The following is a 13042-nucleotide window of genomic DNA, read 5'->3' on the forward strand; positions in this document are numbered from 1 at the left end:
GTAACTCTGGAACAGTCACTCTACCATCTTGGCCTTTAATTTTTTCACCTGCAAAATAGGTTGTAGGAGAATTAAATGAAATCAGAGATCTCAAAATATTTTGTAGATTGCTCATACTTTTCACATGTAAAGCCAGTATCTCCGTGATTCCAATGAAGAGGTCATCGTTTCCTGTTGGGGAGACTCGGAAGGCTGGTGGAGGAGGAGAAATCATCCTAAGCATTTTAGGGGGTGGATTTTGACATTATGAGACTGTAGAGAAAGGATGGGCCGAGTGGCAGGAGGCGAATGAGCAAAGCTGGAGTGTAGGACCCTGTGTGAAGAAGGTGTCTGGCTGAGGTTCAAAGACCTATGACCTTGGGGAAGCTGGATGGGGAGCTAATTGTGTGAGAGCCTTGATGCAAGGTCAAGGAGTCTGGACTTCGTTCTGCAATAATCAAAACTACAGAGAATTTAAGTAGAGGAGTTACTGAGAGTTAGGGTTGAGGCCTAGAGCAGGAACAGAATGATAGGTGAACACAGCATGCAGATCTTGATTTCTAACACCCTTCTCCAGTGAAAGGAACGAGAGTTCCTCGGAGAAAAGGTCAATTCTAAGGCTGCAGCAGGGAAACACAAGATATGCCGGAAGTGTCCTGTAGTGCTGGAAAGTAAGAAAGCACTAAAGCAAAACAGAACAAAGTGGGGGTGGCATGTCAAAGGGACACAGGGGCCAACCTGAAAGAGCTCCCAATGGCTGAAGCTGGAACAATTTGAACAACAAAATAAATAATGTAGTACTGGATTATAACCCAAAGTATAAAATAAATATCCATGAGTCCATACTAATATAAATAAATGAGGGGAGAAGAGGCAAATCTTTCTCGTAGAATTCCAAATAATTTACATAGCTACCCCTCCTGCCAGGAGGTGGAGCTAAGTTCCCCTTGGTCCCTCCCCACCTTGAGTGTGGGCGGTGCTTAGTGACTTGATTCCAAAGGATAGAGTATGGCAAGAAGAGGGTAGGGGAGTAAGTTTACAGTGGAGGAAGCTGGCAAATACTACCTTGGCTTGGTGATCAAGGTCAATATCATCAGCAATACATTGTGTTGATAACATGTACCCTTGATGATGTAATGTGATGAGAAGGGCACTTCACCTCTGTGTTGTCTTACCTATAATCCCCGTATAACCATAAAAAATGATCAGACAGACCTAAATTGATGGACATTCAACAAAATACCTGACCAGGACTCCTCAAAACTGTCGAGGTCCTTGACAAACGAGAAAAGTCAGATAACCTGTCACAGAGCAGACGAGACTAAGGAGACATGAGGACTAAAGGCAGTGTGGGATCCTGGATGGGATCCTGCGAGAGAGATAGAATACTGGTGGAAAAACTAGTGAATCAGAATAAAGCATGGAGTTTAGTGGACAATAATGTACCAATGTTGGTTTCTCAGTTGTGACAAAAGCAACCATAGTGACACAGGATGTTAACAACAGGGGAACTGGATGGGGAGTATATAGGAACTCTCTGTACTACCTTTGCAACTTTTTTGTAAGTCTAAAACTATTTTAAAGTAAAAGTTTATTTTAAAAAAATTTTTTGAGTGAATCCTGGAAAATTCATTGTACAAGGTGATGGAAAATTCTGTGGTGACTGAGAAGATGTAACTAGCTAAGTTTCCCTGGACCTTCATCTCTGTAACCATCTGTTTCTTTTTGGAACTGCAGGGATAAAATATGACAGGCACGTTCTACAGGCTCGGGTTAACTCTGTAGCATCTTTTATATTACCTTCCATTCATGTCCTCCTTGAAGCCTATGATTCTTCCACTGAAACGTCTATTTACCATTAAGTTAAGGGTAACTTTTAAAAAATTAAGGTAATATAATTTTTCCCTTAATCCTGCTACCACAACTTTTAAATTTCTTCCTGCTTCCTCCCAATGAAGCGCTGAGTCAAACCCAAAAAGTGTCACAGGCAGCATGAATGTGTTCTCCGCGCTCACCACCTTTCCTTCCAAGAAGAAAAAGACTCACTTCCGCCAAATTTGTATTTCCAGGTATTTTCTGTTTAGAAGCTGGCCAATAATGCAAGGTGACTTGGGGCCTTTTTTCCTTTCAAAGACATTATTTGATAAGCACACTTTGATTTTGCCCTTCCATTTTCTTGTCAATGCCCTGCGCCTGAGAGACAGGACTGCCTACATAATTTGCAGGGCCCAGTGAAAAATGAAAATGCAGAGCCTCTTCTTGAAAAATAGTGAAGAATTTCAAGACAGCCATAGCAGAGCATTGAGCCAAGCATGGGGTCTTTCTAAGCACCTGAATGGCACAGGTCATGTGCCCTTGAAGCTGGCCCTGCTGAGGGGACTTTGGGTTAAGGGGCTTCTCACGTTGTGCCTTGAAGCTTACTCCAGAAGAAAAGGGGAAGAAGAACCTTAGACCCCACCGTCTATCACTGATTCAGAGAGGCTGGTAGGAGTTGGCCAACCAGGAAGGTGGGCTGCGCAGAACCGGTGCCCTTTATCCAGCAGCTCGGCCTAATCTTTGCGATTAGAGAGGCTGGGGTGTTAAAGGAGGGGACGCATGGCCTTAAGCTAAGTGTCTGTAGACAGGTGATGGCACTTTCGTCACTTCAGTGAGGGGAAGAAGAAGGGAGGATGAATCCCACCTCCGACTTGGAGAACACCAAGGCTTCCTCCTGCTCCTCCAAAGACATGTGGAGGCCTGCCGGGACCATCTGACCCGGGGCCTTCCAGGACTCAGACTAAAATTCAGTTCAACAGTTTTTGAGTAGCTACTGAATGCCTGGGACAGAGCAAGAAGCTAGAGGTAAATGTGAATGGATGAATGAATGAACAAACGAATGAATGATTTACCCTCAGGGAGACAGTCTAGTAGGGCAGGCAGATATATAGATAGACAATATCAAAATAAACGTGTTAGATGTTCTCAAAGCCCTCCTAATTGTGCCTTGGTCTTGGGGACCTGAGAATCCTGGCCTGACCAAACTAAAGGGACCCCCAAGTCTCCACATGTCTCTGTTCAGTCCAGGGTGTGGCAGGTGAGAGATGCTGTCCAGTCCGTAACATCAGCCAGGAGAAATCCTCTCCTGGGGGCATACAGCAGAGTTCCCCAAGGAAAAACCCTCGTGTGATGTTTTATGTAAGTTCTGGCTAACTATATCTTAAAGTCTCTAGGTACATATATGACTAATAACCTAACACATGCCAGAGTTTTTAATGGATTAGATATATTTTAAAATTCACCAGTTGAGATGATTAAAGACTTTATTGCTTTTTTAAAATAGCACAGTTAAGAATCTCACGATATGCGACAAAGCATTGCCCATGAGTCTCTATCACAACTTTAAATGATCTTCTCCAGAGTTATCCCCAAATCAAATATTTCTCTGAAGCGACTAGTTGGACATTTCATATCATATGATAGGTTGGGGCTGTAAAAAGAAACTGAGGGATGACTCCACATCAATCATCATAAATTCAGTTGGCTGACGAAGATGCCCGGATCCACAACACAGCAGAAGGATCATCACTTAGGCCGTGGCGCCCAAGTTTCCCCTTGGATACTGATGGATAATGATGATTTTCAATTTGACAATCATTTGACAATGATAAACACACTCACAGGGACAACAGTTCAGAGGGTTTAAAACCAGGACCGTTGCTCATGCAGAACTTCACCTGCCTTCACAGCTGGGGCCACTGGAAATAGTCACCTCTCTCCTCCCCCGTGCCCTTCTCTGACCTGATTGAGACGCATTCGATGACTCGGCAAGACCATCTAAGGTTCAAGGCCCCATCCCATCTCCTCATCCCTGTGTCAGGCACGTCAGGTCAACACCCACACGTCAGGTCCACAGGAAATGCTGATTGAATGAGTAAATGAATGATTCCTGTTTCTTTCTTGCAAGCACTCTTCTATTAACCTTGCAATGGCCCTGAGCTGAGGGTAGGCAGAAAGAAAGTCCATTTTTGCATGAAGAAACAGAAATCCAGTGAGCTAAATGAATTGCCCCAAGTGACACAGCAAATTGAGATGGTGCCAAGCTGCTGACTCAGTCTCCTGCTTCTTCTCCATCGCTCTGGCCTACAGACTGGAGCCATTGCCTCATGTTAAACAACCAAATTATAGTTAAAGTAACAAATGTTGGCTATAAACTCTCTTGATACAACTGGTTAATTATGGAACTTGCTAACTCAGAGTAGCATCAGAAGTATTTGACAATTTACTGTGAACCTCCCTTGAGAACACATTTTTGGAAACAAGATGTTAAAACCCTCAATGAGATAGAGAAGAGAAATACCAGCTGAAACCCAATCTATGCTTAGATATGAAAATCTCTCTTACTACCTGCCCCGTCTCCACTTATCTTTTTTTGTAAACAACACATAAATACCAGGAACGGTATGTCTAGGATTAGTGACTCAATTTTCTATGATTTAAGAAGGGTGTGAAAAAACCAAAAAACCAAAAAACCTGGAAGATAGTTTAAGGAAATCAAAGTGTTTACCTCATGAGAGAAGAGGTCAGTGGTGTCTACGAAAGGGGAACTAATGCATCCTTGTTATAAGGAAAAACAAAAGGAGAACCAAGTTGTCACTGTGCCCTGGAGGGCAGGAGAAAGGCCAAAGCTTGTAAAAATGAAGAGTTGGCAGAAAAAACTAGTCATCACAGAAAACTGTACCTGGGGGGAAAAGAAGGAAAAAGAACGAAAATCTGATGCTTAAAAATTTTTTTCCATCAGAAGACTGAGAGCTTTGGTAGACATGACCCTCTACAACCTTTCTTTGACACCCTAGAGCTTTCGAAAAACCAAAGCTTTTAGACCAAAGCAACTGGATGATCGTGGGGTGACGCCCAGGTAGGTGCTGCTGGCTTTATGCCCGGCAGCTTACGGTGCAGCTGCACGTTCCAGAATTAAAAGTTAAAAATGAAGGTTCACCACATTCTTCCCACCAAATAGGAGAAACAGGCTTGCTTTTCTTGAGTTAATTTTTATTTTCTCGTATCTTTTTTTGTCTGGACATATGAAGTATCTTGTGTGAAATTCAATTCAGATGAAAGGTAGCTCTCCAATTGAAAAAGTGGAAGAGAATAGTAGAAATTCCCCACTTCTCGAGATATATTTGACTAAGTCATTCTGAGCTTTCCAGACTTTCAAAAAACCAACCACCACAAGAAGAATACACCTATGAACCTCCCGTTTCTTGACATTAAACCTGCTGTCTTCTTGGGGTGATTCATTTCAGGTTTGACAGTCCGATTCGGAGCCGCGGTCTTCCCGTAGGTTTCAGGGCACACCAGAGCACGCTATGGAGACACACAGGCCGGAGCACTGTCATCACAAGCTGGGTCAGAGGAGCTCTTGAGCAGAAAGTCCTGGTAAAAAACCCTGCAGGTTTCAACCCTCTTTTCCTAGTTGCAGAATGGGTGGACGGGGAAGAGGTAAAATGTGTGTGGAATGAACGGTGACCTCATGAATAGGTTTAATTTGATCTTTAGGAATTTATTAACTTATTATTGGGGATTGAAGTTCTAACCTGAGATCTAAGAGTCTTCTTCAGTAATATGCATGATTGGGGGCGGCGGGGTGGGATGGGAGGCGCATTAGATTTAGTTATTGAGAAAGCTCAGAATTGGGCTGGGAAAAAAGGGTGGCTCTATGTGCAAATGTCTCCCGCCATCTGTCTGCTTGATACTTGGACTTCCCATTGTTCTCCTGGTGAGAGTACACCTCCCCACCCACCGCCTGGTGCCCTTTAGAGTCTCTCTTCTCAAATTCCTCTGGAAATAAGGCTCCCAGCATGGCAGGCAGGCAGCTATGACATCTGGACAGCTTACTTCCATGCTCTCTTAGCCAGAAGGTGGTGGGGATACTAGCAGTGGCCACCTACCCCGCCCTGCCTTGGTGGAGCCGACCTGACCTTTTTGGCTGAGGGGACAGCTGGCCGGTGTCTGGCAAGAGCAATAAGGAAGAGGGACCTAACACGCAGATCAATTGAGTCACGCAAACTCTGGCCAGCAGGACTCTGTCAATTACTCAACTCTTCCCTTTCTTCAACTCTGAGGGACAAAAAGTTCAGGCTTTTCATGTTAGAATTCTCCTCGTGTGGGTCTCAACCCCTGGACTCCCCTCGTTGCAGCTGCAAAGTCTCAGCGAAGATCCAGACAGGACTCTAGTTTTGGAAGGCTATGACTTGTAGGGATGGTAGAGGCTGCTTCCTGCTGGCTAATCTAGTGCCCATGCTGTGTGGAGGTGAGGGTAAGGATGACAGGGCCAGAAAGAGTCCCCAGGGCCCTGGGAACCAGCTCAGCGACGGCGGCAGGCACTGGGCAACAGCAAGGACTGTCTCCTGTGGAGGGAGCCCTGTGAGGGGCCTGGGCAAGATGAAAGGTGCCAAGTTGAAAGGGAGTTCATCTTCAAGCAGAGTCTGAACGATCATTTGGAGGAGGGGGAGATACTGTGCCAATTAAATCAAGACAATAGCATCTTGTTCCCCCTGCACTGAACCTGTTAAATTGCCAGTCCAGGGGAAGGAAAGTATTTCATTATTGTACCTTTGAAAAGAGATAATCCTTTCTGTATTTCCTCTCTAGGGGAGGGTGTCCTTTGTTCTTGTGCCTCTGACCCTTAGCTACTCCCCTCGCTTAGTTTCGGGGGGAAGGACTTGGTAGGTAAAAAAAAAAAAAAATTGAGTGTGATTAAATGGTCGAACTGTTAGACAAGGAAGGACCCATCTCAGGGACTCTGATCAGCAAAGCAGGAGTCTCCTTTCGGGCTGGGGTCGCTAACACGCGGGAGGCAGCCTCCCTGCTGGGTGGGGATTCCCGGGGGGGCCCTTCATCACTGACTGCTGCGGGGCAGGCACTCTGAGCGCAGCGGACAAGCTACTCTGGGGAAGACCTTTTAGATTCTGGGGGCCACCAGTTTCCACTCTGATGACCTCACTCCAGGAGTGAAAGCATGATGGGGAAGTAATTACTCTCACGGAATCACAAAACTTGGAGGTGGAAGGGATCATAAAGCTCCTCCAGCCCAACGACCCCATTTTACAGCTGAGGACACTGAGGCTGGAGGGGGTGGGTGATGGAGTGAGTTTCACAAGGCGGAGCTATGCGTCTGCTGAAGGAGTCCAATGCGCTTTGCAGCACACAGGGCTTGTCCCCAAAATGTCATTGGCTCCAGGAGCCTTAGAGGACAAGAGGGAAAGTTAGAAACCCTGCCTAACAGAGCTCCCCAAGTCATTGTGTTCTTAGTGGGGCCAAGAAGTTTCAAGCATCCTTTCAGTAGTCCTAAAAGTTGTTTTAATCATGAAGTGTCTCTCCCTGAGGACGAGAGCCTTCCCAGGAGGGACTGAGGAATGTCTGTTTTCAGAGTCCTGCTTCTCCAGGATGACCTTTTCTTTCAGGTGAAATGCAAAGACCTCGCCTTTCCTTGGAGGGGTAAATGATGAAGACTATCTTTTCCAGACTCCGGTCATCACCTTATTGTGGTCCTAACTCCGAAAGAGTGGTGACAATCAGGTTTCAGACTAGAAAGCTAGTGGTCATCCCACTACTGCCGGGGGTGGGGGGCAGGGGGATTTTTCTGGGAACACACTGGGTATCTTCGGGAGACTCACTAATTGATGTGTGTTGGGAGCAGTGGCGTTCCTGGAGGACCTGAGCACAGGCATCTGTGCCAGTCCTCCCTGTAATGTGAAGGTGCAGGAGGGCTGATTTTTGGATGAGCAGCAGGCTACCAGGTTTGACAGTACTCGAGGGTGGAGTCTGGGGGGAGGGGAAGGGAAGCGGATACTAGCTTGGTTCCGGACTAAACCTCTCGGGAAGGACATTTACTGGAAGCAGTAGTGGGATGGCGGTGCGCTTGCAGAATTACCCGTCTAGCAGCAGATGTTCTCTGAACAAGATGCAGAGATCTCCAAGGACACAGGGCTACCCATCGGCTTCAGTGCTGTAGCCAGGCTGGCCTGTTGCTTAGATTCTGGAGAATACTCGGAACCTCTTACGGCATTTCTCCTTGAGCCTCTCTCATCAAAAATCCTACCAAACTGGGGCTGGCCCCGTGGCCGAGTGGTTAACTTCGCGCGCTCCACTGCAGGCGGCCCAGTGTTTCGTTGGTTCGAATCCTGGGCGCGGACATGGCACTGCTCATTAAACCACGCTGAGGCAGCGTCCCACATGCCACAACTAGAAGGACCCACAACAAAGAATATACAACTATGTACTGGGGGGCTTTGGGGAGAAAAAGTAAAAAAAAAAAAAAAAAAAAATCCTACCAAACTATCTTCCTTAAAAACAAAAGGTGGGGGGGCTGGCCCCTGACCCCGTGGCCTAGTGGTTAAGTTCGCGCGCTTCGCTGCCGGCGGCCCGGTGTTTCGTTGGTTCGAATCCTGGGCACGGACATGGCACTGCTCATCAAACCACGTTGAGGCGGCGTCCCACATGCCACAACTAGAAGCACCCGCAACGAAGAATATACAACTGTGTACCGGGGGGCTTTGGGCATAAAAAGGAAAAAATAAAATCTTTAAAAAAAATAAAAGGTAAAATATCTGAGATCCCAGTTTTCCTTTCATTTGGAGTTAATAGTAATTTTGATACTTTTGATATTAAGAGGATAGTAAAGGACAAAAGATGGAGAAATCTTCACTACCCAACAGCTCTCTGATCCCCTTTCCAGCTCAGAAATAGAGCAGAGGGACCCGGAGATGAGGAAATGCACGAGAGTGGCGTAGCACTGCCAGACAGGGTCACGGTGCAGACCACCTGCCACCGTCCCAGCCAGAGGCCTCTGCATTGATTAGACTTCTTTAGAATGAAAGACAGCAGTCCCGGGAGGGGTGGGGGGAAGTAGGGGGAAGCTGGAGAAGGTTGATAGGATTATTTCTCGGCTGCTCCTTGCACAGTGACAGAGCACCAAACTGCTCCAAATTATGGACAGTGTTGTTACCACCTCGGAGAAGCCCGAGTGAGGCCCCGGATGGTTTCTCCCGGCAGAAAGAGCCCCTCCCATTTTCTGAATCTTACAGAATTCCAGGTTGCCTTAAAGCACCAGAAAGAGCTATTTTAAAAGCCTAACGCATCAGCGCAGTGCGGCCGCCGCCCTAACCATCTTAAACCCTCTGCCCTCTGGCATGTGACTAGCCTGCGAGAGGTGAAAGATCAGCCTTTTATTATTTGTTAAAGCACTCAGCAACCCAGAAATAAACATGGACGCTGATGTGGATGTGAGGACTAAAGGATATCTTTCAAGTCTAATAAATGTGGTAAAAATAAACAACATCCTTTCATAAATTTAATGGAGCATGGCCCTGTTTATCTTGTGTCATGTACTTGAGATTACCCCACTGGAAGAAGAAAACGCTTGATTAACGCAGGGAGTCTATTTGTAATCTGCAGTGGTTCGAAAATAGTTGTCTACTTCCTGCCATGCCCTTTTTTGCTTCTCTAAGAATGTTATTAATGGTGTACTTTATAATAATGATAATAATTTCTAGTGAGAAATCCAGCAGATTCGATGTAGACACTCTTCCATTTGGTAGTTGGTTAAAAAAGGATTCCATGTGCTTTTTCATCTACCCTGTGGCTAGAGAGTTTCACTTTGGGTGTTTATGACATCTGAGAATAATAATGACGACAACAAATACATCTAGTACTTATAGAAGTACTGGGTAAAGCACTTTCTACAAATGGTTTAGCCACACAATCCTATGGGGTGGGTGCTGTTTTCATTCCCATTTTACTGATAAGCAACTCAGGTTTGGAGGTTAGGTGTCCTGCTCAAGGTCATTTAGCTGGTAAACAGTGGGTGATGGGATCCCAGACTAGTCCTGTCTGACTCCCACCCATTGGAATGACTGTGTCAGCCCCCAGAGGACCAAGGCATTGAATGAAGGCAGTTCAGTTTATTCATTTATTTACTGAGCTCAAATACGATTACAGCATCTAGTGGGTGGCAGGCATTGTTCCAAGCACTGGGGATGGGGACAAAGGCAGACACAACTCTGCCCTCCCAGAGCTTACGTTCTGGTGAGCTTTTGAGGTGACAGGTAGAATCAGTAAAATAAATTATCAAATATATACTAGTTAAGTGGTGACATATGGAGAAAAATAAATCAGGAAGTGTGAATATGTAGGATATGAGAGCAGGAGTTGCAATTTTAAATAGAGCAGTCAAGGAAAGCTTTTTTAAGAAGGTGAGATTTCAATAAAGAGCTGAAGGAGGTAAGAGTGAGCCATGTGGCTCTGGGGAAAGAACCATCTGGGAAGAAGGAACATGCAATGGCCCTGAGGTAGGACTATACTTGGCATGTTTGAGGAACCAAAAGGAGACTAGTGTGGCTGCTGAAGCACTGACAAGGGGAGAACAGTAGATGAGATGAGATAGGTGCATGGAGGCTTGCCTTGTAGGCCATACAGGGAATTTATCCTTTACTCAGAATGAGATGGGGAGCCATTAAAGGGTTTTGAGCAGAGAAGTGACATGTTCTGACTGGGATTTTAAAATCCCAGGGATCCCTCTGGCTGCCATGTGGAGAAAGACTCAAGAGAGGCAGGTAGAAGTGGGAGCCCAGTTAGGAGGCTCTTGTAAACCAGGTAAGAGCTGGTGGTGGCTTGGACCAGGGCAGTAACGATGGAGGGGATGAGTGGTGGTAGGTTCTGCAAATAAATGGAAGCAAATTAGAGTCTGCCAATGGATTGTGGGATACGAGATACAGAGAAGCGTTAGGATGCCTCTGAGGTTTTCATTTCACGTGAATCCCATGAAAGGAGTTATGAGGCAGCGACTCAAAGTCAAACTAGAAACCTCCTTTACTGTGGAAGAGGTCAGAGAGGGGCTGAGGAAGGAAAAGGAGATTTATGTCAGATCTGAAAACTGGTCTTCTGTGAATAACTTTTACTCCGTGCAGCCAGCTCGTTGACAAGTGGAGCTGCTGAGAGGGGCTTCCAAGAGTGTGCTTGGTGGATGTTAATTGACAGGAGGTTATCCCGTGTGATAGAAAAGTCGACAAAGATAAGGCCTTTTCCGGTCTTCTTTTTTCTTCTTGAGAATATCTTGTCTGACCCAGCCTGACGGAAGAGCATTTGCCACAAACCATCAAGAGGCAGGAACCTACAATTGTGCCTGCAGTGGATTATCGAGGTGCATATGCTGAGGGTGAGGGTGGGTGCCGAGATATGCAAAGCCTGGCTGGTATCAGACCAGGATCTTGGAGGTTCCTAGAGGAAGTAGGGAATAAGGAATGGGGAAGGTTTAGGGGTAGCTGCAGTGGGGCAGGAGGACCTTTATCTACTTTGAGAGGCCTAATCCAGAAGCCATTCAATACTCTCAAAACCAAAGATGAATACTCTAAAAGCCAAGGCGTAGGGTGGGGGGAAGGAAGAGGATCATTTCCACGGGTCAACACAGACTGGGGACGGGAAACTAAATCAGGCTAGAATTTCCTGGAAACGCTCTTCTATCCCCATCCCTACCCTCACCTACCAAAGTGCTCTAGACTGCAGCATGCATTTTAAAATTCAGTCTTTCTCGGAGGGCTTTGGGAGAATTTATTGACACATGGTTGGGGTAGTTGCAAAACTCTGGGGTGTCCCAAGTTGGGAAAACCAGTGTTCTATGGTATAACGGTAACAATAGCTTACCTTTTGGAATGCTTGCTAAATGCCAGGCCCTGTGGCAGGCGACTCAAGTGCATTTTCTCATCCAATCCTCACACAATCTGAGGAGGCAAGTGCCATGATTATCTGTATTTTTCAAATAAAGAAATGGAGACTTGGAGACTCAGGTGATTTGCCCAATCTCCTGGAGTCTGGTAAGGCAGATCTGAGAGCCTAACCTCCATCCAGTTGACTCTCAAATCTGTCGTCTACACGGATCCAGGCGGGGGACACAAAAGGGGGCCGATGGGCTTCTTCTGGGAGGAGGAATTTCTTTTCCCTACATTCTCAGAATCGGACCACAGAAGGTGAAAGCCAGTCCACCTGGATTTCAAATCAAGGAGTCATTAGTTTTCTCAACATTTGACTCAGAAAGAAACACCTCCCTTCTTCCTTCTTGAAGTAATTTAATTTTCACATTACTCTTCAAGGGATATCCTCTATTTACCTAATGCTTTCCCGTTCAGTCCTTTCAGACTATGAATCTTGTATATTTTATACACACAAAGGTGACTTTTCCTTCCTTGAATGACCAGCGCTTATCAGCACAAGCAACCGATACTGAGCTCATAAATATGTCACTCCGAGTTCAGTCTCAGCCTTTCTCTTTCCTAAGAGTAGTTCCCATCGAACATTTCTTCTCCCCCTTTCTTTTCCTACCCCCGTAGAGACTGTGTTTGTGCCCCAGCAGCACCCTTGGAGTTTGTTTTGCTTTCACTCCCCTCTGGCAGATATAAAAATGAGTGACTGGTGCTTATACACCAAAGTCATTTCAGCAGGAGCTGCAGACGGTATAAAACAAGGCCCATGGAGCCAGTGCCTTCCGATTCTAATGAAATATTTCCTGCAGGTCTGTGCCAATCGTGCATCTTGTAAGAACATTTGAAAGCAGAAGTTTGAACTCAAAGAGACCCCGTTGCCTTAAAAACCTGTTTCCTGTTTGACAAGATTTTACTAGTAGGAGCAAAGTAGCACATTCAGCAACAAAAGTCATTGTTAGTGGTTCAGATGTGCAAAGGTGGCGGCTTCCTCTCCCCAGCGCCCCCGGCACGGCCGTGCTGAGCTGCCGGCTTCTCTCTGCCTGATAAACCTCTCTGAACATTAGAACCCGACTCCCAAGGGCCCGAATGACATTTCCAGGATTACAGGAAATACTTGCTTATCTTCTTATCTGTGCATCCTGCCCCGCGCTATCTTGCAAAGTTTGAAAAGCTCTTCAAGACAGCCCTGTAGATGTTATCTCCTTTTCACAGATGAGGAAACTGAGGGTCAGGGTTTGTATGTTATTGAGTTTTGTATAGAGTATTTTATTTTTTTAGGATTTTTTTTTTTTGAGGAAGATTAGCCCTGAGCTAACATCTGCCACCAA

This window comes from Equus asinus, chromosome 7, assembly GCF_041296235.1.
Source record: "Equus asinus isolate D_3611 breed Donkey chromosome 7, EquAss-T2T_v2, whole genome shotgun sequence".
Classification (NCBI taxonomy): Eukaryota; Metazoa; Chordata; class Mammalia; order Perissodactyla; family Equidae; genus Equus; species Equus asinus.